This window comes from Rutidosis leptorrhynchoides, chromosome 7 (assembly GCF_046630445.1).
Source record: "Rutidosis leptorrhynchoides isolate AG116_Rl617_1_P2 chromosome 7, CSIRO_AGI_Rlap_v1, whole genome shotgun sequence".
Taxonomy (NCBI): domain Eukaryota; kingdom Viridiplantae; phylum Streptophyta; class Magnoliopsida; order Asterales; family Asteraceae; genus Rutidosis; species Rutidosis leptorrhynchoides.
Genome location: NC_092339.1, coordinates 348,053,181 through 348,077,500, shown reverse-complemented (window position 1 = coordinate 348,077,500; position 24,320 = coordinate 348,053,181).

Here is a 24,320-nt window from a genome sequence, read left to right as displayed (position 1 = left end):
ATGAATATTTTTACTACAAAATATTGTAGAGTGAGTTTCATTTGCTCCCTTTTTAAATGCTTTTGCAATATATATTTTTGGGACTGAGAATACATGCGCTTTTATAAATGTTTGACGAAATAGACATAAGTAATTGAAACTACATTCTATGGTTGAATGATCGAAGCCGAATATGCCCCTTTTTGCTTGGTAACCTAAGAATTAGTAAACCAGTCTACTAATTGACGCGAATCCTAAAGATAGATCTATTGGGCCCAATAAACTCCATCCGTTGTAGCGGATGCTTTAGTACTTCGAGTTTTTTATATCATGTCTGATGGATGTCCCAAAATGATGGGGATATTCTTATATGCATCTTGTTAATGTCGGTTACCAAGTGTTCAATCCATATGAATGATTTTTGTCTCTATGTATGGGACGTATATTTATGAGAAATGGAAACGAAAATCTTGTGGTCTATTAAAATTATGGAAATGATCGATTATGATAAACTAATGAACTCACCAACCTTTTGGTTGACACTTTAAAGCATATTTATTCTCAGGTATGAAAGAAATCTTCCGCTGTGCATTTGCTCATTTTAGAGATATTACTTGGAGTCATTCATGACATATTTCAAAAGTCGTTGCATTCGAGTCGTTGAGTTCATCAAGAATATTATTAAGTCAATTATAGTTGGATATATTATGAAATGGTATGCATGTCGTCAACTTTCGATGAAATGAAAGTTTGTCTTTTAGAAACGAATGCAATGTTTGTAAAATGTATCATATAGAGGTCAAGTACCTCGCGATGTAACCAAATGTAATGTATTCGTCCAGATGGATTAGGACGGGTCTCTACAGGTGGTATCAGAGCGGTGGTCTTAGCGAACCAGATCTTGTATTAGTGTGTCTAACTGATAGTTGTTTAGATGCATTAGTGAGTCTAGACTTCGACCGTGTCTGCATGTCAAAAGTTTTGCTTATCATTTCTTGTCGGAAATTACCTGCTTATCATTCTTAGTCTAGACACGTGTTACTGCATTGACTGCATGAATAGTGTATAGACAAAATTCATATCTTAGCGTATCTGTTACTGTAGACTTTGCCTGACAGCTTTCGTAGATTCCTCCGTAACTTATGGGATTTTAATATTATATATGCATATGTAAATTATGTATTGCAGGATACTAATCTATATGCTATAATCTAATTCATATCGAAAATCCTCCATCCGATCATACGAGATGGATCTCTCAACCAGTTCGAATTCCTCGGATTCCGACAGCTATTCCGACATGAATGTTCACCTAAGCTCCGAAAGCAGCATCACCAGAATGAATCAACCAATCAGCCATCCCCAATTCATCTGATGGGTTTATAATCTACTTAATCATTGGAGATAAGAAGAAGGTGATCCTTTCCACCCACCGAATTTCTCTCTTGGCGAAGAACCTGAAGCACTTACTGGCGAACCTATCCGAAACACCATTTTCAGCCTCATTTCCAGGGTAGCTTATCACGATTATATTCTATCTACAATTCTAAACCTTATTCGGCCACTTGTTCCGACCGACAATCATTCCGGAATAATGGAAGAAGTTAACAAGCTTGCGCTCGAGTAATCAATTTGGAGAATATGGTGCAAAACTTACCAGCTTCAGCAACAACATCAACACCAGTACCACCAACAACCCAATTTTCAACATCACATGCCTCAACATCGCAATCTATACCTCGAGCATAATTTTTGTTCTACATCTTGTCCTACATCGACTATCTTCGTTCTACGTATCATTCTACATCCTTGATCTTCGTTCAACATGACGATTATGTAATCTCTAATGTTTTAGAAATTATGTATTCTTATTCTAACGGTAAATCAAATAAGTTTAATATCATATCAACTCATTAAATTCATGATTACATCTGAAGAAAATATATATGTATATATGTTTTCATAAAGATTGTAATTAAAATTTCTTTTGTACAAACTGTTAATGGTGAAAATATTTTAACGGGTAGGTAACACCCGAGGAATATTTAGATTTCACATTAATAAGTTACACTTACATTCTTTCAAATCTGATTCATGTAGAGACCCGTCCTAATCCATCCGGACGAAGTCCATATCGATTATAAACGATTCACAACAGTTGATTACATCGCTAGGTACTTGACCTCTATATGATACATTTTACAAACATTGCATTCGTTTTTGAAAAGACAATCTTTCATTACATCGAAAGTTGACGGCATGCATACCATTTTATAATATATCTAACTATAATTGACTTAATAATAATCTTGATGAACTCAACGACTCGAATGTTACGTCTTTTGAAATATGTCATGAATGACTCCAAGTAATATCTTTAAAATGAGCAATTGCATAGCGGAAGACTTCTTTCATACCTGAGAATAAACATGCTTTAAAGTGTCAACCAAAAGGTTGGTGAGTTCATTAGTTTAACATAAATAATCATTTCTATCATTTTAATAGACCACAAGAATTTCATTTCCAGTTCTCATAAATATACGTCTCATGCATAGAGACAAAAATATCATTCATATGGATTGAACACCTGGTAACCGACATTAACAAGATGCATATAATAATATCCCCTATCATTCTGGGAAATCCTTCGGACATGATAAAAATGAATTCGAAGTACTAAAGCATCCGGTACTTTGGATGGGGTTCGTTAGGCCCAATAGATCTTTCTTTAGGATTCGCGTCAATTAGGCGTGCACTAATTCTCAAAATTAGTGATGTTCCCTAATTCTTAGGCTACCAAGCAAAAGGGGCATATTCGGCTTCGATCATTCACCCATATAATGTAGTTTCAATTACTTGTGTCTATTTCGTAAAACATTTATAAAAATTGCGCATGTATTCTCAGCCCAAAAATATAAAGGGTAAAAAGGCAAATGAAACTCACCATAATGTATTTTGTAGTAAAAATACATATAACGATATTTAACAACTGAACAATGCAGGGTTAGCCTCGAATTCACGAACCTATATCATTTGTATATATATTAAAACATATACTTGTAATCAGACAAATATATACATTATTATTAGTGATATAATTTTTATATTAATAAACTATATATCTTATTAAGTATATTTATTTTATATATTATAATAAATAAGATATTAATATAGTTTTATGATGTGTACTAAGTATATTGTTATCTGGATATCATTTGTTAGTTAACTGTATGAAAATATTAAAATAAGGGTAATAATACTATTAGATTTGATAATAATAATAATAATAATTATGAAAACTTTATATAAATTGATAATTTTAATGATACTTATAATGTTAATATTAATGATACTTCTAGTATTAATGGTAACGGTAATAATACTGTTATTAATAATAACTAAAAAAAATAACCATTTTAATTACTAAAGATAATAATTTTAGTAGTAGTTCATTGATGATACTTATGTTATTAATAATAATAATAATAATAATAATAATAATAATAATAATAATAATAACTATAATAATAATAATAAAACTTATATTAATAGTAGAAATCTTATTGATAATGATATTATTAATAATCATACTACTTAATAATATTACTTATAATGATATTAATATTAGTAACAACAATACTCATAATAATAATCATAATTGTAACTAGAGTTATGATGATAATAATTATAATAAAGGGCAACTAATACTTTTTATTAGTAACAATAATAATAATAACTAATGTTCGTAATATTTAATAATAATAATACTAATAACGATTATAACTCTAATACTTAATGATAATAATAATAATCATCATCATCATATTATTCATAACAATTTATAATAATCATAATAACAATAATAATAATATTAATAATAATTTGATATGGAAAACTACCTTTGAAAAGCCCTTTTAAAAAAAAATATCGCGAGCAGGGCTCAAACCCATGACCTCTCATTCCCCAACCCAACGCCTAACCACTCCTCTGATCTTGTCTTTCTGAATAAATCCCTTAACTCTTTATATTTAAACCGTATCTAATCGTCCCCCTTTTTCTTCTTTGAATCAGTCGACAGACCCAAAACCAAAAACTTAACAATTCGAATTTTAAACTTGAAATTAATTTATACATAACCTAAGTTGAATACTTTCGTTAAATCAAACAATCAAATAATAAAAAAAATTAAACTAAATGGCCTGCTGTATTCACGAACACAACAAGAACCCAAAACATACTTCATGATTTACAGTTTCACTTTAGGACTTGATATGCAACATGTAACCATTTATTTATGATGAATTGAATAGGAAAGAAAAAAAAAATAAAGAGCTGCTCGTCGCTTGTATATATAAAAAAAATTGATTTTGATATTTAGATTGTTATAGACAAAAGTTATAACACGAAATGTGTTTCAAATCATCCTTGGAAACTTTATCAATCGCCAATATAACTGAAATCATCGAAACGATTATAAATTTTGCGATGAACACAAAGTTAACTTTTTAGTTTTTAAACTTTGACTTTGAAATTTGAATTCGTTATCAAAATTGGAAACTTGAAACTTTGCAGATAGATTAGACATAAGATTTCTAACTAAACTGCAATTTTAGATTTTTGAAAATGATTCGTTTTCAAATTAAGAGCAAAAAGCTTTATACGAGCAGAAATATGAAAAAAATAAAAATAAATAAATAAATGCTTCATCGCCTGAATCATATCAAAGTAGCTGTATGTAAATGATTATGATGATGAATGATTGATGTCGAAAAAAAAAATATATAATCGAGACTAGGATGGACAGGAGAAGGTCACGAGTAAAATAGAAGAAGAAGAAAAAAGAGAATGAAGATAAAAAAAGACATGACCTGCGTTTATATCCGTCTCCTTTTTTTTTTAATAAATATTTATTAAATATTAAATATTAAATATCTTAATAATAATTATACTTGTTAACATTACTAACAATAATTATCATAATAATACTAGTGATTAATAATACAAATGATAATATTGTTAATAATAATAATATTATTGATAAAGATAATAATATGATAGTATTAACAATAATGATAAATTAATTTGATCATGATAATCTTATTAATGATACTAGAGTAATATTAGTTATAATGATATTAATGATAACATAATAACTTATACTTTTCTATAATAATATTAATAATAAGATTATTAATATTAACATTTATAATGAAGGTAAGGTTATTAGTATAACTTTTATATTTTAACTTGTAATTAGATTTAATATGTAAAATTTATATCTTATTAACTATCTAATAATTAATAAGCAAGTTATATATCCTATGACAACATTTAGATATTGAATATTTATATAATTTATAAAATATAATACCAATTATTAATAGGAATCATATACATATACATATAGCTTCATAATAATATTATATACATGTTTATATATATTCATTTTAATTGTACTCAATTATTCTGTTTTTATTTTTTTACATTTTTAATTCTAATTAAATTAAAGTGTATTTTTATTTATGCAAAATATTATATATAATACTTTTATTTATATAAATATATATACATTTTTATTTACAGGCAATAGTTCGTGAATCGTCGAAAATAGTCAAAGGTCAAATGAATACATAAACACAGTTCACAGTTTTTGAGACTTCAACTTTACAAACTTTGCTTATCGTATCAGAAACATATAAAGATCAAGTTTAAATTTGGTCAAAAATTCCCGGGTTGTCACAGTACCTACCCGTTAAAGAAATTTCGTCCCGAAATTTAAGTGAGGTTTTCATGGTTAACAATGAAAATGTTTTCATGACGAATATGAGTTGATAAATAGAGTTTTATCATCATTGAGTAATATAGATAAAATGATCTGATTAATCGAAGCGTATGAATGAAACTATCACAAAAGATTGAGATGAAGAAATGGAGATTTTCCATAACTTTTAACATAGTCGCGATTGAATTCTGAAACTCAAGGGATTTAAAGAAAAATTTTTTATCGAATCATTTATTGAAATATGCTTATCGAATAAGGAGATTAAGATTTCTATAATTAAATACGATGATCTGCCTCGATTACTCTGTCTGATATTTCCATTATAAATTAAACTCCTCCGTTCCATTATTCTCACCATTCCTATGCTTTCATTCTTAGTTCATACATCCAAAAGATTGTGAAAATGCTTAGTCCAGTTCTAATCTCTAATATTTTTCTAATTATCATTTCTGTCATCCTTCTTTTCAATCTTCTACCAGAAAAATCTGTTTACTTTTAATATAACCTTGGGGTGATAATATTCTTAATTATGCCGTGTCTTTATATTGCTATTCCTATTAATATCCACGGTTTGTAACTTCCGTGTTGTTATTGAGCTTTATATTTTCTCTTATATTTTGGAGCTCTTTGCCTTTTTATTATCCTCCCGACCTCTAGTAAAGCGAGTAACGGTCCAGAATTCGTAAGTATGGAACTTTGAATGAACTTAATGTTCTAAACAAGAAAGATCTTAATCGCACGATTTGATTTATTAAATTACCTGAATCACTGAGAATAGAACTATCAAGAACATATTTTCTTGATATGTTCAGAAGTTAAACAGAATGAAAGAGTTATGTAACATGATACATGATGACGTTATAGTCTGTGAATCATCATGTTTCATTAGAAACTCAGCATGACTTACTGTAATATAATCACGTTGATCAAGTGTCATTATATTATACTAACTCATGCATCAGTTCCCAACATTACTTCAATAACATTCATATTTTAAGCTCGAAAATTTACAGAATATAGAAACTAACAGTTTCTATATGATGTAACACTGATAGCACTAAGAGATTAATGATTTCAGATAAGAATAGTTATGAAAATATCTTCAAAAATATGGAGGATATTTATAATGAAAGATACGATAATATCTTAGAATTTCTGAATCAAATTGTGATGAAGAAATTCATTCACGATGATTTAGAGCGATTAAGGAGCAAGGTATTCGTTAAAGATTTCATCAGAAACAGAATCATCAGGATTCTTTTATGTACAAGTTTAGTCCTTGTTCAGAGTCTCTTTCATGATTTGCTCAATTCATTTTTCAGTATCAAAATCTTTGAACTTTTCCAACACTCCATTCTTTATTATCAAACTTTTGACTGTTACGGCAGTCCTTAGTTTTCACTGCTTCATCAGCTTTTTCAAAACTCAGGAAACTGATTCATAAGCTAATGCGCTTTTCAGAAATTCAGAATTGAAATTCGTAAATCCAGGAGATAGAAGTTATATATATATTTGTATATATATAAATTATTATCGTAGAATCGCTGAGAATTTCGAGATTATCGATTGATGCCTTCCGGTACTTGGTATGGTAATTATCGTTACAAGATACCGATGAGTTCATGATAAGACTTCAATAGATAAATATATTGAGTTCATGATAAGACTTCAATAGATAAATATATTGATTTGTCGTAGAGATTTAAGCCAAGGAGCAACGAGGTTGCTGGTACGTCTGCTGGTAATATGGTGGAATATAAAAGGTTCCCCGGTAACAATAAAAGTGTACGCATATTTATCAAGGTTATAGTAAGGCTAGTCCGACTGAAAAGTCGAAGTTGACTTGCTGGAGCTGTGACAAATTTGGCTAATTTGAAGAGGAAATGCAAAGTTATTTTCAGTAATAACAATGTCAAAGGAGTTAGCACAGATAAGTGTTAGACGTTTACTCAGGTTCCGAGTGTTTTCAGGTGCATCACTATATGCATCAATCTTTTCTTCCGTAGATAAAGTGCGGTTGGTTCATCCTCTCGATTGAGGTGTTTTCATGAATCATGAAAGGTTTGAACGCAGATTGTAATCGTCAAGATACAAATGAGGTTTAGAATGAAATCAAGTGGCAAACTTTAAGAGTTGTTTAGTTTCATATGTTATAATCAATATTTTAATTCATTTTAATTGTCCAATGTTATTAGTCCACTGTCGATAGTCCACAGTTAACAGTCCAATAATTCATATATAGTTTAATATATAATATTCGAATTAATTAATACGTATCGTGACCCGTGTACATGTCTCAGACTCGATCACAACTCAAAGTATATATATTATTATAGAATTAACCTCAACCCTGTATAGAGAACACCATCATTACTGCATATAGAGTGTCTATGGTTATTCCAAATAATATACATATATATATATACATATATACATATATATATATATATATATATATATATATATATATATATATATATATATATATATATATATATATATATATATATATATATATATGCGTCGATATGATATGTCAAAACCTTGTATACGTGTCCCGATATTTAAAGTGCGTAATATAAATACAGAAATTAAATGACAATAAATAAAATGTGTAAAGTAAATAACAGAAATTAAATGACGATAAATAAAATTGCGATAAATAAACTGCGATAAATAAATTGCAATAATAAAATGTAATAAGGAAATAACAGTTAGCTAGGAACAGTTAGCTAGGATTTTGTTAGCGTGGATTCTTAATAAAATTTTCTCACAGTTTAATTTGTTTGTTTCTATTAAATTTTATTTTGTCCAATATTTTCTTCATTATGCCACTTGTTGGATTCTGATAGGTCAAAATCCAAATATGAAATTGAATGAAAATAGTTATTCTTTGGTGAACGGATATGTATATCGGTGGTTGTAAATAGGATAGTAAATGATCGTTGAATCAAATTCGAAGAATGTACATTGTAACTTATTAATGCAAAATTTAAATATTCATCGGGTATTACCTACCCGTTAAAATATTTTTTACCATTAACAGTTTGTACAAAAGAATTTTTAATTACAATCCTTATGAAAATATATATACATATATATTTTCTTCAGATGTAATCTTAGATTTGATGAATTTATATGATATTAATATCATCTAATTTATCGTTAGGACTAGAATACATAATCTCTAAAACATTAGAGATTACATAATCGTCAGGTAGAATGAAGATAAATGATGTAGAACGATATGTAGAACGTTGATTATACTCGAGGTACATAATGAGATGTTGAGGCGTGTGATGTTGAAACTTGGGTTGTTGGTGATACTGGTATTGATGTTGGTGGTACTGTTGGTGCCGGTGATGTTGCTGAAGCTGGTATGTTTTGCACCATATTTTCTAGATTGATTACTCAAGCGCGAAGCTCGTTGACTTCTTCTATTACACCGGGATGATTGTAGGTTGGAACAAGCGGATGAATAAGGTTGGGGATTTTGGGATATCATATAATCATTACGAGATATCCTGTAAATGAGGGTAAATATGGTGTTTTGGACTGGTTCGCTGATAAGTGCTTCATGTTCATCACCAAGAGATAAATTTGGTTAGTGAAAAGGATCGCCTTCTTCGCGTCTCCATTGATTAAGTCGACTACAAACTCATCAGATGAATTGGGGATGGATGATTGGTTGATTCATTCTGATGACACTGCTTTCGGAGCTTAGGTGAATATCCATGTCAGAATAGTTGTCGAAATAACTATCAGAATAGCTATCGAAATCTAAGGGACTCGAACTGGTTAAGGGATTCATCTTGTACGATCAGATGAAGGATTTTCGATAACAAATAGATTATAGAATGTAGATTAGTACCCTGCAATACATAATTTACATATGCATATATAATACTAAAATCCCATAAGTTACGGAGGAATCTACGGAAGCAGTCAGGCAAAGTTTATAGTAACATACGCTAAGATATGAATTAACAGATACGCTAAGATATGAATTTTGTCTATACACTATTCATGCAGTCAATGCAGTAAAACGTGTCTAGACTAAGAATGATAAGCAGATAATTTTCTAAGGATGATAAGCAGATAATTTTTGACACGAAATGATAAGCAAAACTTTTGACATGCATACACGGTCGAAGTCCAGACCCACTAATGTATCTAAACAACTATCAGTTAGACACGCTAATGCAAGACCTGGTTAGCTAAGACCACCGCTCTGATACCAACTGTAGATACCCATCCTAATCCATCCGGACGAAGTCCATATCGATTATAAATGATTCACAACAGTTGATTACATCGCGAGGTACTTGACCTCTATATGATACATTTTACAAACATTGCATTCGTTTTTGAAAAGACAATCTTTCATGACATCGAAAGTTGACGGCATGCATACCATTTTATAATATATCTAACTATAATTGACTTAATAATAATCTTGATGAACTCAACGACTCGAATGCAACGTCTTTTGAAATATGTCATGAATGACTCCAAGTAATATCTTTAAAATGAGCAATTGCACAGCGGAAGACTTCTTTAATACCTGAGAATAAACATGCTTTAAAGTGTCAACCAAAAGGTTGGTGAGCTCATTAGTTTAACATAAATAATCATTTCCATAATTTTAATAGACCACAAGAATTTCATTTCCAGTTCTCATAAATATACGTCCCATGCATAGAGACAAAAATATCATTCATATGGATTGAACACCTGGTAACCGACGTTAACAAGATGCATATAAGAATATCCCCTATCATTTCGGGAAATCCTTCGGACATGATAAAAATGAATTCGAAGTACTAAAGCATCCGGTACTTTGGATGGGGTTCGTTAGGCCCAATAGATTTATCTTTAGGATTCGCGTCAATTAGGCGTGCACTAATTCTCAAAATTAGTGATGTTCCCTAATTCTTAGGCTACCAAGCAAAAGGGGCATATTCGGCTTCGATCATTCACCCATATAATGTAGTTTCAATTACTTGTGTCTATTTCGTAAAACATTTATAAAAATTGCGCATGTATTCTCAGCCCAAAAATATAAAGGGTAAAAAGGCAAATGAAACTCACCATAATGTATTTTGTAGTAAAAATACATATAACGATATTTAACAACTGAACAATGTAGGGTTGGTCTCGGATTCACGAACCTATATCATTTGTATATATATTAAAACATATACTTGTAATCAGACAAATATATACATTATTATTAGTGATATAATTTTTATATTAATAAACTATATATCTTATTAAGTATATTTGTTTTATATATTTTAATAAATAAGATATTAATATAGTTTTATGATGTGTACTAAGTATATTGTTATCTGGATATCATTTGTTAGTTAACTCTATGAAAATATTAAAATAAGGGTAATAATACTATTAGATTTGATAATAATAATAATAATTATGAAAACTTTATATAAATTGATAATTTTAATGATACTTATAATGTTAATATTAATGATACTTCTAGTATTAATGGTAAGGTAATAATATTGTTATTAATAATAACTAAAAAAATAACCATTTTAATTACTAAAGATAATAATTTTAGTAGTAGTTCATTGATGATACTTATGATATTAATAATAGTAATTGTAACATCCCGCATTTTTCCGTTAAATTATTTTTAACGCCGTCTTTTTTTTTTTTAATAATATTCTTCGTATCTAGATTCGTAACCTCCGTTAGCAAACATTCATAATATTTTCCTTATTGGATTATAACGTCTCCCGTACTCTCGTGTAATTCAAAATAATTCGTTTGGTTAATTCCCGCACCCGCTTTGAAACTTGAGGGACCGAGGTTGCCAAGTAGGCAAACTAGTTGACTTGGTCAACTAGTCAACCCACCTTATCCACCACTCATTTCCACCTCCACCTCCTCTTTCTCTCTTTCTCTCTTCTTACTTCCATTTTTGAACCATAACACCCAAACACACAAATTCATCATCTAATTTCGGATTTGGAGGCTAACATCAAAACAAATTACATATTTGGAATCCTCTCTTCATCCTCTACAATTTGATACCAATTTCATCTCATTTGGGTAACTTTCTAAAATCGCTAGATTTTGTTTTCTTGATGTTTTTGAATTATAAAGTTGTTAATTAGTGTCTATGGCTCAAGTCTAACATGAATATATGACTTGTATGCTCGATTTGTTATTTTGGAGTAACTAGCATGAACTTGAAAATGGGTTTGCTTAATCTTTGATTTTGAAAGATTAAATGTTGTTAAATTGTTAAAATTCATGTTTTAATTGTGTTACTAGTATCACTAGCTTCATTTTGATGTGTTGGTTGATTTGTAAAACTTTAAATACATGATTAGTGATTTTGTGAATTTTGATTAGGGTCTGATGAACTTGAAATGAACTTTTGATACTTTGAATGCCATGAAATGTTGTTAGTAAGTGTTTAGTTGTATTGCATGAGTAATTACCTTCGAAACGGCATATCACATGTGTGGATTTCCCGAATCATGTAATGCATTTCAAGAACTTGAAACTTTGAAAATGGACTTTAAATGATCACTTGACGAGAAATCGGTTATTGGAAATGATGTTTTTTGTTTGATGAAACATAGTTAGTTGTGTTCCTTGTCAAAAGATCTTTCCAACGATATAAGGTGCGAGTTCTAAGTGTTTGCGGTTTCTGTTTTGTGCATGAAAAGATTTTGGTTTGGACTTAGAAAAACTGAAACTGGCCAGGTACCAGCTCCCGTGTATTGTCGCGGCGCGACAATTGTGGGCCGCGGCGCTGCATAAGCCGTGTCCAGGTTCTGACCTCCTTGGTCAAAATAAGAAAAATGTTTGGCACGCTATGGACCTCCGATTCACATGAGACTTGTTCTAACATGCTTATATATGAATAAAAACCTCAGAAAAATAGTTCGGGACCCTACCCGAACGTGTTGACTTTTTCGTTGACTTTGACCGACCAAAGTTTGACTTTTTGTCAAACTTGACCAAATGATTATGCAATCTTTCTAACATGATTCTTTACTTGTATCTTGCATGAAACTTGACAATTTGATTCACATGCTTCATAATCGAGTCGTAACGAGCCATAGGACTAATTGAACATCTTTGACCTATCGTGTTTACCGTTATTGATACAACCTATATGTTTAGGTCAAGACTAGCTTTGTCTTTGCACGCGTTTACTTGTTGAAGTACTTTATTACTCTTGCACTCAAGGTGAGATCATAGTCCCACTTTTACTCTTTTGAACTTACATTTGGGATGAGAAAACATAAACATTTCTTTTTAACTAAGTGAACACAAGTAGAGGAAAACAAACATTCTACATACGAGTTTAGAACAAAATCCTCAATTCGATTATCATTAGTTACTCTTTCAGTGTGTAAGTGTAGGCGTGAACTTATGTTGTATGGCCATATGGGTTTGACAAACCCTCATCTTGGACGGTTCGCTACCGTCTACGGATGAAATATATTTTCGAGAAACAGTGTTGTTCTAGCACTATTAATGGGGTTCAACGGACGGAATGTTAAGCCTTGATAATTGGGTGCTCGTGAATATTAACTTTTAGAATGTATTACTATTTTATCAATGTTGCAAATCTTGTGGTTCGACTTACTTTTACTCACTTACTTACTTAAACCTATGATTTCACCAACGTTTTCGTTGACAGATTTCTATGTTTTTCTCAGGTCTTTGAATGCTATGTGAAACATGCTTCCGCTCATTATTTGATACTTGCTTTGGATGTCGAGTATACATGCATTTCATGGAGCATCTTTTGACTTTCTTTAAAACTGTGTCGCATAGGTTTCACATGTAACTATAACCTTGTAACGTAACTTTTGGATGAACAATTCTTGTAAACTTTGAAACAATCTTTATTTTTGAAAGGAATGCGACATATCTTTGGTCAAACGTCACGTTAAAGACCTATGACCACGCAACGGGACCTAAGTAGTCGACGCCGTCAATTGACGATTTGTCGGGGTCGCTACAAGTGGTATCAGAGCCTTGATTGTAGGGATTTAGAGTTCATTGGTGTCAACCCCGAGTCATAGGGTACATTAGTGAATCTAGACTACAACCGGCATATAGACTTGAAGTAGGAATTACTTGACTATTTGTGCATTTATACTCGAACGTTTCTACTCATAACTAACTCTCGCTTCATCTAAATCTTTCGTTGTTTAATTTCATTGACGCGCCACCTTGACTTTATAGAATAATGTCGAATGCACATATGAATCAGGGTAATATAATTGCCGGGATTATATTACGGTGACTCATATGAACGTTCCGACATTACGACACAAAGAATTTAAGGCGAGTCAAGGAAAATTTTCTCTTCATCATTTTTCCATATCACGATTAGTATTGTTAAGAATACTAATCAACGATATTCTTGTGTCATGAAGGAACAATGGCTCACCAAGGTCAACACAATACTCCTCTCAAAACTCTAGAACAAGCTCTTCAACAAATGATAACCACCTTCGTGGGTGCGGCCGTGGCCGATCACTTTTCCAACAACAACAATCGTGGGGCCGGTAATTCAAACGAAGGTTGCTCCTACAAAAACCTCATGAAGTACAATCCTCCCACTTTTGATGGAACCGGGGGACCGGTTGCTCTCACCCGATGGTTTGATCAAACGGAATCCATTTTTAGCATAAGCGGTTGTCGAGACCGAGATAAGGTCAAATTCTCCACCCTCACTTTCACCGGTGTTGCTCTCTCATGGTGGAACACGCATGTACAATCGGTGGGTATCGATGAAGCCCACACACTCTCTTGGACCGAATTAAGAGAAAGAATGATCACCGAATACTTCCCGCGCGACGAAACTCAAAGGCTCGAACAGGGGCTAAGGAATTTAAAAACGGTCGGGAATGACCTCGAAGCTTATAATCAACGGTTTGTCGAACTAGCCTTAAGTTGCTCGAACCTCATGACTCCTGAATCCCTAAGAGTTGAACTTTACATGGAAGGCCTCCCAAAGAGCATTCACCACGAGGTAATATCATCCAAACCCGCCAACCTATAAGAGGCTTTAATGATGGCCCGCCAATCTATAAAAACAGTGAATGAAATTGAAGCGCCGACACCAACGGTCGAGGACCAACCGGGTAACAATAAAGGAAAATGGGAAGCCTCTCCATCGAGCAACTACAACAACAACTTCACCAAGAAGTCCTTCACCTCCGACGGCAAGAAAGGGTATGCCGGAAACCTGCCCTATTGTAACGAATGTTGCAAACATCATTTGGGTGAATGTGGCAAACCATTTTGCATCAGGTGTCAAAGAAGTGGCCATGTGGCCCATATTTGTAAAAGTACCGTTACCGTCGCTCAAAAGACTCCCAATGCGCCAAGGGCGGTTGTTTGTTTCGAATGTGTCCAACCGGGTCATTATAGGAATGCGTGCCCAAAGAAGAAAGCCAACCCTAACGCACGTCGTTGAACTTTCAACATCGACACCTAGGATGCCCGAGACGACGATGGACTAGTCACGGGTATGTTTCTTCACAACAACCCGCATATTTCATACTTATTCGATTCGGTTACCGTTAGATGTTTTATAACCAAGGCTTTGACTCGTACTCTTTGCACTCCACCTTTTTTCCTTTAAATACTACTTAGGCAATTTAAGTGACCAACGGAAAAATATTGTATACCTATAAATTTTATCGGAGGATATATGTTAAACTTATTGGGTGGATAATTTGAATTGTGACTTGACACCTATAGAACTAAGGAGCTCAAAACCTATTCGTTAAGGAGAAATGTTTTCCCTACAATTATGTATAGATCATTGGAACTAAGTAACTTTCGGTTGAAAACCGATACCCTTTTCCTCGTATCTATGACCTCATGATTATTTACATGAATCTCGCGTATATTCCAAACCAACCTCTGTTCTGATTATCATCAATTGAGAGATCAGGGAGAAGATGTCTCCTAACCCGCTTTTAGAACTTGCTACGATAGTTGTAAATTTCTTTTAGTACCGTTCGATTATCTAGGCCTCCGCCCGTATTCATAGGCCTCCTGAACCGCGTTTGTAAACTTATCTAGATGAATCCGTTATCGTATTTATAGATGATGTCTAAACCTATTTAAGTAAAGAAGAAAACGAACGACATCTCCGTCTTACTCTTGAACTCTTGAGAAAAGAGAAACTCTATGCCGAATTCTCCAAGTGAGAATTTTGGTTAAACGAAGTCCAATTTTTAGACCATGTTGTTAGTGGTCAAAGTATTTCAATACATCTCGCAATCAAAACCACACGTAATCGGGAAACCCTCACGACTCAGACTTGTATTCGTAAAATCTTAGATCTCGCCGGTTATTATTGAAGATTCATTTCCGACTTTTCTCGTGTTGCACGACCTTTAAACTCGTTAACTCACTGAGGGAAAAATTTAAACCTCTCCGTGTCCGAACTTTGAACATGATCTTTCACACAAACCTTACTAGCTAAATTCGTTTAGCACACTGGAACTCAAATATGGAAATATTTTTACTTGAACGCCAGAAAGGCATACTCTCTCAACTCGAAATCAACAAAACGGAATTTCGTTATTTTGGCACGAAAATTTTGAATACTTAATCATGGACCCAATCAACCTTCTCATCAACACGTGCCACGTTACATAGCTCTGTTATTTCACCATTTTTTTGCCTGATATTACTGGAACTTAAGATAACACCCAATCCAAGGATACTTCACTCTTCTTTGACTTATCATACAACTACGTGTACTATCTCGTTATCCCACCAAGCCTCAACATTCGACCACTAAGTGCGCGACATGGTTACCTCAAGGTGTGAACTCATCCTATTCTAAGTTCTCATTTCACTCCTGTCTTATCGCTCGCACTTTCGTGTAAGGAAACTTTTTATAAAACTTCTCAATGGAGAGAGAAACTCTTCACATTATATTAGTATTCGCCACGATGGTGAATAGTCCTAACAACCATTTTCGGGAACCGATGGATCCTCCGCGGTGCGGACCTCTTGAGAAACGAAACCTGTCAAATGTGTTTTAAAGAAAATTCTAGCTCAGCACGGCGTACCATCTCCATTAAAATTTCAGATCGGGATACTCGTCTCACTTCTAAATTCGGGATGCCTTACAAGGAACCTCGGGGACCCGTCCAAACATGAGTGCCGTGTATCATCCACAACTAACGGACCAAACAAACTTACGTTTCACATCTTGGAAAGACATGTTACAAGCTGGTATTGTTACCTTTAGTAGTTCCTCTTACAACGACAGTTACCATTCGTGTATTAACGCCGCACTTCCGAAACCCTATATGCCGCAAATGTCATACCCCTATTCGTTGGACCAAAGCATGTGGCAAGCAAATCACCGAATCCAAACTCATTCAAGAAATAACAGTTGGGATCGTTCAAGTCCGAGAAGGACTCAAGACGACCCGTAGTCGCCAAAAGGGCTATACCGATATTCGACGTAAACCTCTCGAATCCCAAGTCAGTAACCGTGTAATATTGAGAACCCGTACCTTGGGAAGCTGTAATCCGTTTTGGGAATCAGGGAAAGTTAAAACCGCGATATATTAATCCTTTTGGAATCTTGGGGCGTATTGGAACCGCCTCCTACCGTTTAGATCTCCTGGCTCAATTAAAGTTTCCGTTTACCTTGCATTTCGTGTAACAAACTTAGAGACGTGTCCTGCGGAACAGGAACGTGCTATCCTTCTAGATAAGCCTACTATTGATAACAAACTCCCCTCCATGGGAAAAACCGGTTGAAATGGTGGATCGTAAACCAAGCCTTAATACAACGTGAAACCCCGACTATCCAAATTCGTGGAAATGCCCAAGGACATATCTTCACTTATCCATAGCATTGACAACGTAAGGTCTCGAGTAAGAAACAACGACTATTGCTTCCAACTAAATTTCGGGACGAAATTTCTTTTAAGGCGTGGGTAATGTAACATCCCGCATTTTTCCGTTAAATTATTTTTAACGCCGTCTTTTTTTTTATTTTTTTATTTTAATAATATTCTTCGTATCTAGATTCGTAACCTCCGTTAGCAAACATTCATAATATTTTCGTTATTGGATTATAACGTCTCCCATACTCTCGTGTAATTCAAAATAATTCGTTTGGTTAATTCCCGCACCCGCTTTGAAACTTGAGGGACCGAGGTTGCCAAGTGGGCAAACTAGTTGACTTGGTCAACTAGTCAACCCACCTTATCCACCACTCATTTCCACCTCCACATCCTCTTTCTCTCTTTCTCTCTTCTTACTTCCATTTTTGAACCATAACACCCAAACACACAAATTCATCATCTAATTTCGGATTTGGAGGCTAACATCAAAACAAATTACATATTTGGAATCCTCTCTTCATCCTCTACAATTTGATACCAATTTCATCTCATTTTGGTAACTTTCTAAAATCACTAGATTTTGTGTTCTTGATGTTTTTGAATTATAAAGTTGTTAATTAGTGTCTATGGCTCAAGTCTAACATGAATATATGACTTGTATGCTCGATTTGTTGTTTTAGAGTAACTAGCATGAACTTGAAAATGGGTTTGCTTAATCTTTGATTTTGGAAGATTAAATGTTGTTAAATTGTTAAAGTTCATGTTTTAATTGTGTTACTAGTATCACTAGCTTCATTTTGATGTATAGGTTGATTTGTAAAACTTTAAATACATGATTAGTGATTTTGTGAATTTTGATTAGGGTTTGATGAACTTGAAATGAAATTTTGATACTTTGAATGCCATGAAATGTTGTTAGTAAGTGTTTAGTTGTATTGCATGAGTAATTACCTTCGAAACGGTATATCACATGTGTGGATTGGATTCCCGAATCATGTAATGCATTTCAAGAACTTGAAACTTTGAAAATGGACTTTAAATGATCACTTGACGAGAAATCGGTTATTGGAAATGATGTTTTTTGTTTGATGAAACGTGGTTAGTTGTGTTCCTTGTCAAAAGAGCTTTCCAACGCTATAAGGTGCGAGTTCTAAGTATTTTCGGTTTGTGTTTTGTGTATGAAAAGATTTTGGTTTGGACTTAGAAAAACTGAAACTGGCCAGGTACTAGCTCCCGTGTATTGTCGCGGCGCGACAATTGTGGGCCGCGGCGCGGCATAAGCCGTGTCCAGGTTCTAACCTCCTTGGTCAAAATAAGAAAAATGTTTGGCACGCTATGGACCTCCGATTCACATGAGACTTTTTTTAACATGCTTATATATGAATAAAAACCTCAGAAAAATAGTTCGGGACCCGACCCGAACGTGTTGACTTTGACCGACCAAAGTTTGACTTTTTGTCAAACTTGACCAAATGATTATGCAATCTTTCTAACATGATTCTTTACTTATATCTTGCATGAAACTTGACAATTTGATTCACATGCTTCATAATCGAGTCGTAACGAGCCATAGGACTAATTGAACATCTTTGACCTATCGTGTTTACCGTTATTGATACACCCTATATGTTTAGGTCAAGACTAGCTTTGTCTTTGCACGCGTTCACTTGTTGAAGTACTTTATTACTCTTGCACTCAAGGTGAGATCATAGTCCACTTTTACTCTTTTGAACTTACATTTGGGATGAGAAAACATAAACATTTCTTTTTAACTAAGTGAACACAAGTAGAGGAAAACAAACATTCTACATACGAGTTTAGAACAAAATCCTCAAATCGATTATCATTAGTTACTCTTGTAGTGTGTAAGTGTAGGCGTGAACTTATGTTGTATGGCCATATGGGTTTGACAAACCCTCATCTCGGACGGTTCGCTACCGTCTACGGATGAAATATATTTTCGAGAAACAGTGTTGTTCTAGCACTATTAATGAGGTTCAACGGACGGAATGTTAAGCCTTGATAATTGGGTGCTCGTGAATATTAACTTTTAGAATGTATTACCATTTTATTAATGTTGCAAATCTTGTGGTTCGACTTACTTTTACTCACTTACTTACTTAAACCTATGATTTCACCAACATTTTCGTTGACAGATTTCTATGTTTTTCTCAGGTCTTTGAACGCTATGTGAAACATGCTTCCGCTCATTATTTGATACTTGCTTTAAATGTCGAGTATACATGCATTTCATGGAGCGTCTTTTGACTTTCTTTAAAACTGTGTCGCATAGGTTTCACATGTAACTATAACCTTGTAACGTAACTTTTGGATGAACAATTCTTGTAAACTTTGAAACAATCTTTATTTTTGAAAGGAATGCGACATATCTTTGGTCAAACGTCACGTTAAAGACCTATGACCACGCAACGGAACCTAAGTAGTCGAAGCCGTCAATTGACGATTTGTCAGGGTCGCTACAGTAATAAAATTAATAATAATAATAATAATAATAATAATAATAATAATAATAATAATAATAATAATAATAATAATAATAATAATAATAACTATAACTATAATAATAATAATAAAACTTATATTAATAATAGAAATCTTATTGATAATGATATTATTAATAATCATACTACTTAATAATATTACTTATAATGATATTAATATTAGTAATAACAATACTCATAATAATAATCATAATTGTAACTAGAGTTATGATAATAATAATTATAATAAAGGGTAACTAATACTTTTTATTAGTAACAATAATAATAATAACTAATGTTCGTAATATTTAATAATAATAATAATACTAATAACAATTATAACTCTAATACTTAATGATAATAATAATAATCATCATCATCGTCATATTATTCATAACAATTTATAATAATCATAATAACAATAATAATAATAATTTTAATAATAATTTGATACGGAAAACTACCTTTGGAAAGCCCTTTTAAAAAAAAAATGTCGCGAGCAGGGCTCGAACCCATGACCTCTCGTTCCCCAACCCAACGCCTAACCACTCCTCTGATCTTGTCTTTCTGAATAAATCCCTTAACTCTTTATATTTAACCGTATCTAATCGTCCCCCTTTTTCTTCTTTGTATCAGTCGACAGACCGAAAACCAAAAACTTAACAATTCAAATTTTAAACTTGAAATTAATTTATACATAACCTAAGTTGAATACTTCTGTTAAATCAAACAATCAAATAATAAAAAAAAAAATTAAACTAAATGGCCTGCTGTATTCACGAACACAACAAGAACCCAAAACATACTTCGTGATTTACAGTTTCACTTTAGGACTTGATATACAACATGTAACCATTTATTTATGATGAATTGAATAAGAAAGAAAAAAAATAAAATAAAATAAATAAAATAAAAAAAAATAAAGAGCTGCTCGTCGCTTGCATATATATAAAAAAAATTGATTTTGATATTTAGATTGTTATAGACAAAAGTTATAACACGAAATGTGTTTCAAATCATCCTTAGAAACTTTATCAATCGCCAATTTAACTGAAATCATCGAAACGACTATAAATTTTGCGATGAACACAAAGTTGACTTTTTAGTTTTTAAACTTTGACTTTGAAATTTGAATTCGTTATCAAAATTGGAAACTTGAAACTTTGCAGATAGATTAGACACAAGATTTCTAACCAAACTGCAATTTTAGATTTTTGAAAATGATTCGTTTTCAAATTAAGAGCAAAAAGATTTATACGAGCAGAAATATGAAAAAAAAAATAAACGCTTCATCGCCTGAATCATATCAAAGTAGCTGTATGTAAATGATTATGATGATGAATGATTGATGTCGAAGAAAAAAAAATATATAATCGAGACTAGGATGGACAAGAGAAGGTCACGAGTAAAATAGAAGAAGAAGAAAAAAGAGAATGAAGATAAAAAAAAAAAGACATGACCTGCGTTTATATCTGTCTCCTTTTTTTTTAATAAATATTTATTAAATATTAAATATCTTAATATCTTAATAATAATTATACTTGTTAACATTACTAATAATAATTATCATAATAATACTAGTGATTAATAATACAAATGATAATATTGTTAATAATAATAATATTATTGATAAAGATAATAATATGATAGTATTAACAATAATGATAAATTAATTTGATCATGATAATCTTATTAATGATACTAAAGTAATATTAGTTATAATGATATTAATGATAACATAATAACTTATACTTTTCTATAATAATATTAATAATAAGATTATTAATATTAACATTTATAATGAAGGTAAGGTTATTAGTATAACTTTTATATTTTAACTTGTAATTAGATTTAATATGTAAAATTTATATCTTATTAACTATCTAATAATTAATAAGCAAGTTATATATCCTATGACAACATTTAGATATTGAATATTTATATAATTTATAAAATATAATACCAATTATTAATAGAAATCATATACATATACATATAGCTTCATAATAATATCATATACATGTTTATATATATTCATTTTAATTGTACTCAATTATTCTATTTTTATTTTTTTTACATTTTTAATTCTAATTAAATTAAAGTGTATTTTTATTTATGCAAAATATTATATATAATACTTTTATTTATATAAATATATATACATTTTTATTTACAGACAATAGTTCGTGAATCGTCGAAAATAGTCAAAGGTCAAATGAATACATAAACACAGTTCACAGTTTTTGAGACTTCAACTTTACAAACTTTGCTTATCATGTCAGAAACATATAAAGATCAAGTTTAAATTTGGTCGGAAATTCCCGGGTTGTCACAATTCAACGGTCATTTACTATTCTACTTACATCCACAGATCACAGAATAACCATTTTCTATCAATTTCATATTTGAATTTTGATCTATCAGAATCCAACAAGTGGCATAATGAAGAAAACATTGGACAAAATAAAATTTGTTAGAAACAAACAAATTAACTATGAGAAATTTTGTTAAGAATCCACGCTAACAAAATCCTAGCTAACTGTTCCTAGCTAACTGTTAATTCCGTATTATATTTTATTTATCGCAATTTTAATTCTCGCAATTTCATTTATCGTCATTTAATTTCTGTTATTTATTTTACGCACTTTAAATATCGTCGTATAAATCAGGACACATATACAATGTTTTGACATATCATATCAACGCATCTATATATATTATTTGGAATAATCATAGATTATATATATATATATATATATATATATATATATATATATATATATATATATATTCGAGTTCGCTATACAGGGTTAAGGTTGATTCTCAAATAATATATATACTTTGAGTTGTGATCGAGTCTGAGACATGTATATAATGGGTCACGACAGGTATTAATTAATTCAAATATTATATATTAAACTATATATGAATTGTTGAACTCCTAATTGTGGACTGCTAACTGTGGACTAATAACATTGAACAATTAAAATGAATTAAAATATTGATTATAACATATGAAACTAAACATTTCTTCAAGTTACCACTTGATTTCATCTTAAACCTCATTTGTATCTTGACGATTACAATCTATGTTTAAACCTTTCATAATTCTTGAAAAACACCTCAATCGAGAGGATGAACCAACCGCATTTTATCTACGGAAGGAAAGATTTATGCATATAGTTATGCACCTGAAAAACTCTCGGAGACTGAGTAAACGTTAACAAGTATCTGTGATAGCTCCTTTAGCGTTGTTATTACCGAAAATAATTTTACAATCCCTTTCCACATTAGTCAAATTTGTCATAGCTCCAACAAATCAACTTCGGCTTTTTGTTCGAAACAACCTTACTATAACTTTGATACATATGCGTACTCTTTTATTGTTACCAGGGAACCTTTTATATTCCACCATATTACCATCAGCGTTTAATCATCTAAAAACACAATTCTCTTGAAACCACCTCGGATTGATAACCGATGATTCAGATATGGTGGCATTAAATACTGAGGAAACAGCAAAATTGTAGATGGTCTAAACGGACAAAAGTTTGATAATAAAGAATGGAATATTGGGAACGCTCGATAGAAAATTTGGTACTGAAAAACAGATTGAGCTAACCATGAAGGATATCAAGGAAAAATACAAGGACCAAACCCTATATTCAAAGAATCCAGGTAATTCTGGACCCGATGAAATCTTTTTGAGAATATCCTGCTCCGAAGTCATGTTAAAATCCTGCGGACAAATTTTTCCTTATCAACTTTCGAACTTAGAAATTCCAAAATATCATCATAAATATCTTCGATACTTCTGAAGATATTTTCATAAATATTCTCGTCCGAAATTATATACCTCTTCGTGCTATCTGTAATACATTATATTGGAAATTTCTGTAAAATCCAAGTATAAACTATGAATGAATTCTGAAGTAGTGTTGGGAACTGAAGTATGAGTTAGTATAATATAATGACACTTGATCAATGTGATTATATTACAGTAAGTCATGCTGAGTTTCTGATGGAACGTGATGATTCACAGATCATAACGTCATCATGTGCCATGTTACACGACTCTTACATTCTATCTAATATATAAACATATCAAGAACATAATTTCTTGATAGTCCTATCGTTTCTCTTGAATTCTGGTAATTTAACCAATCAAGATCG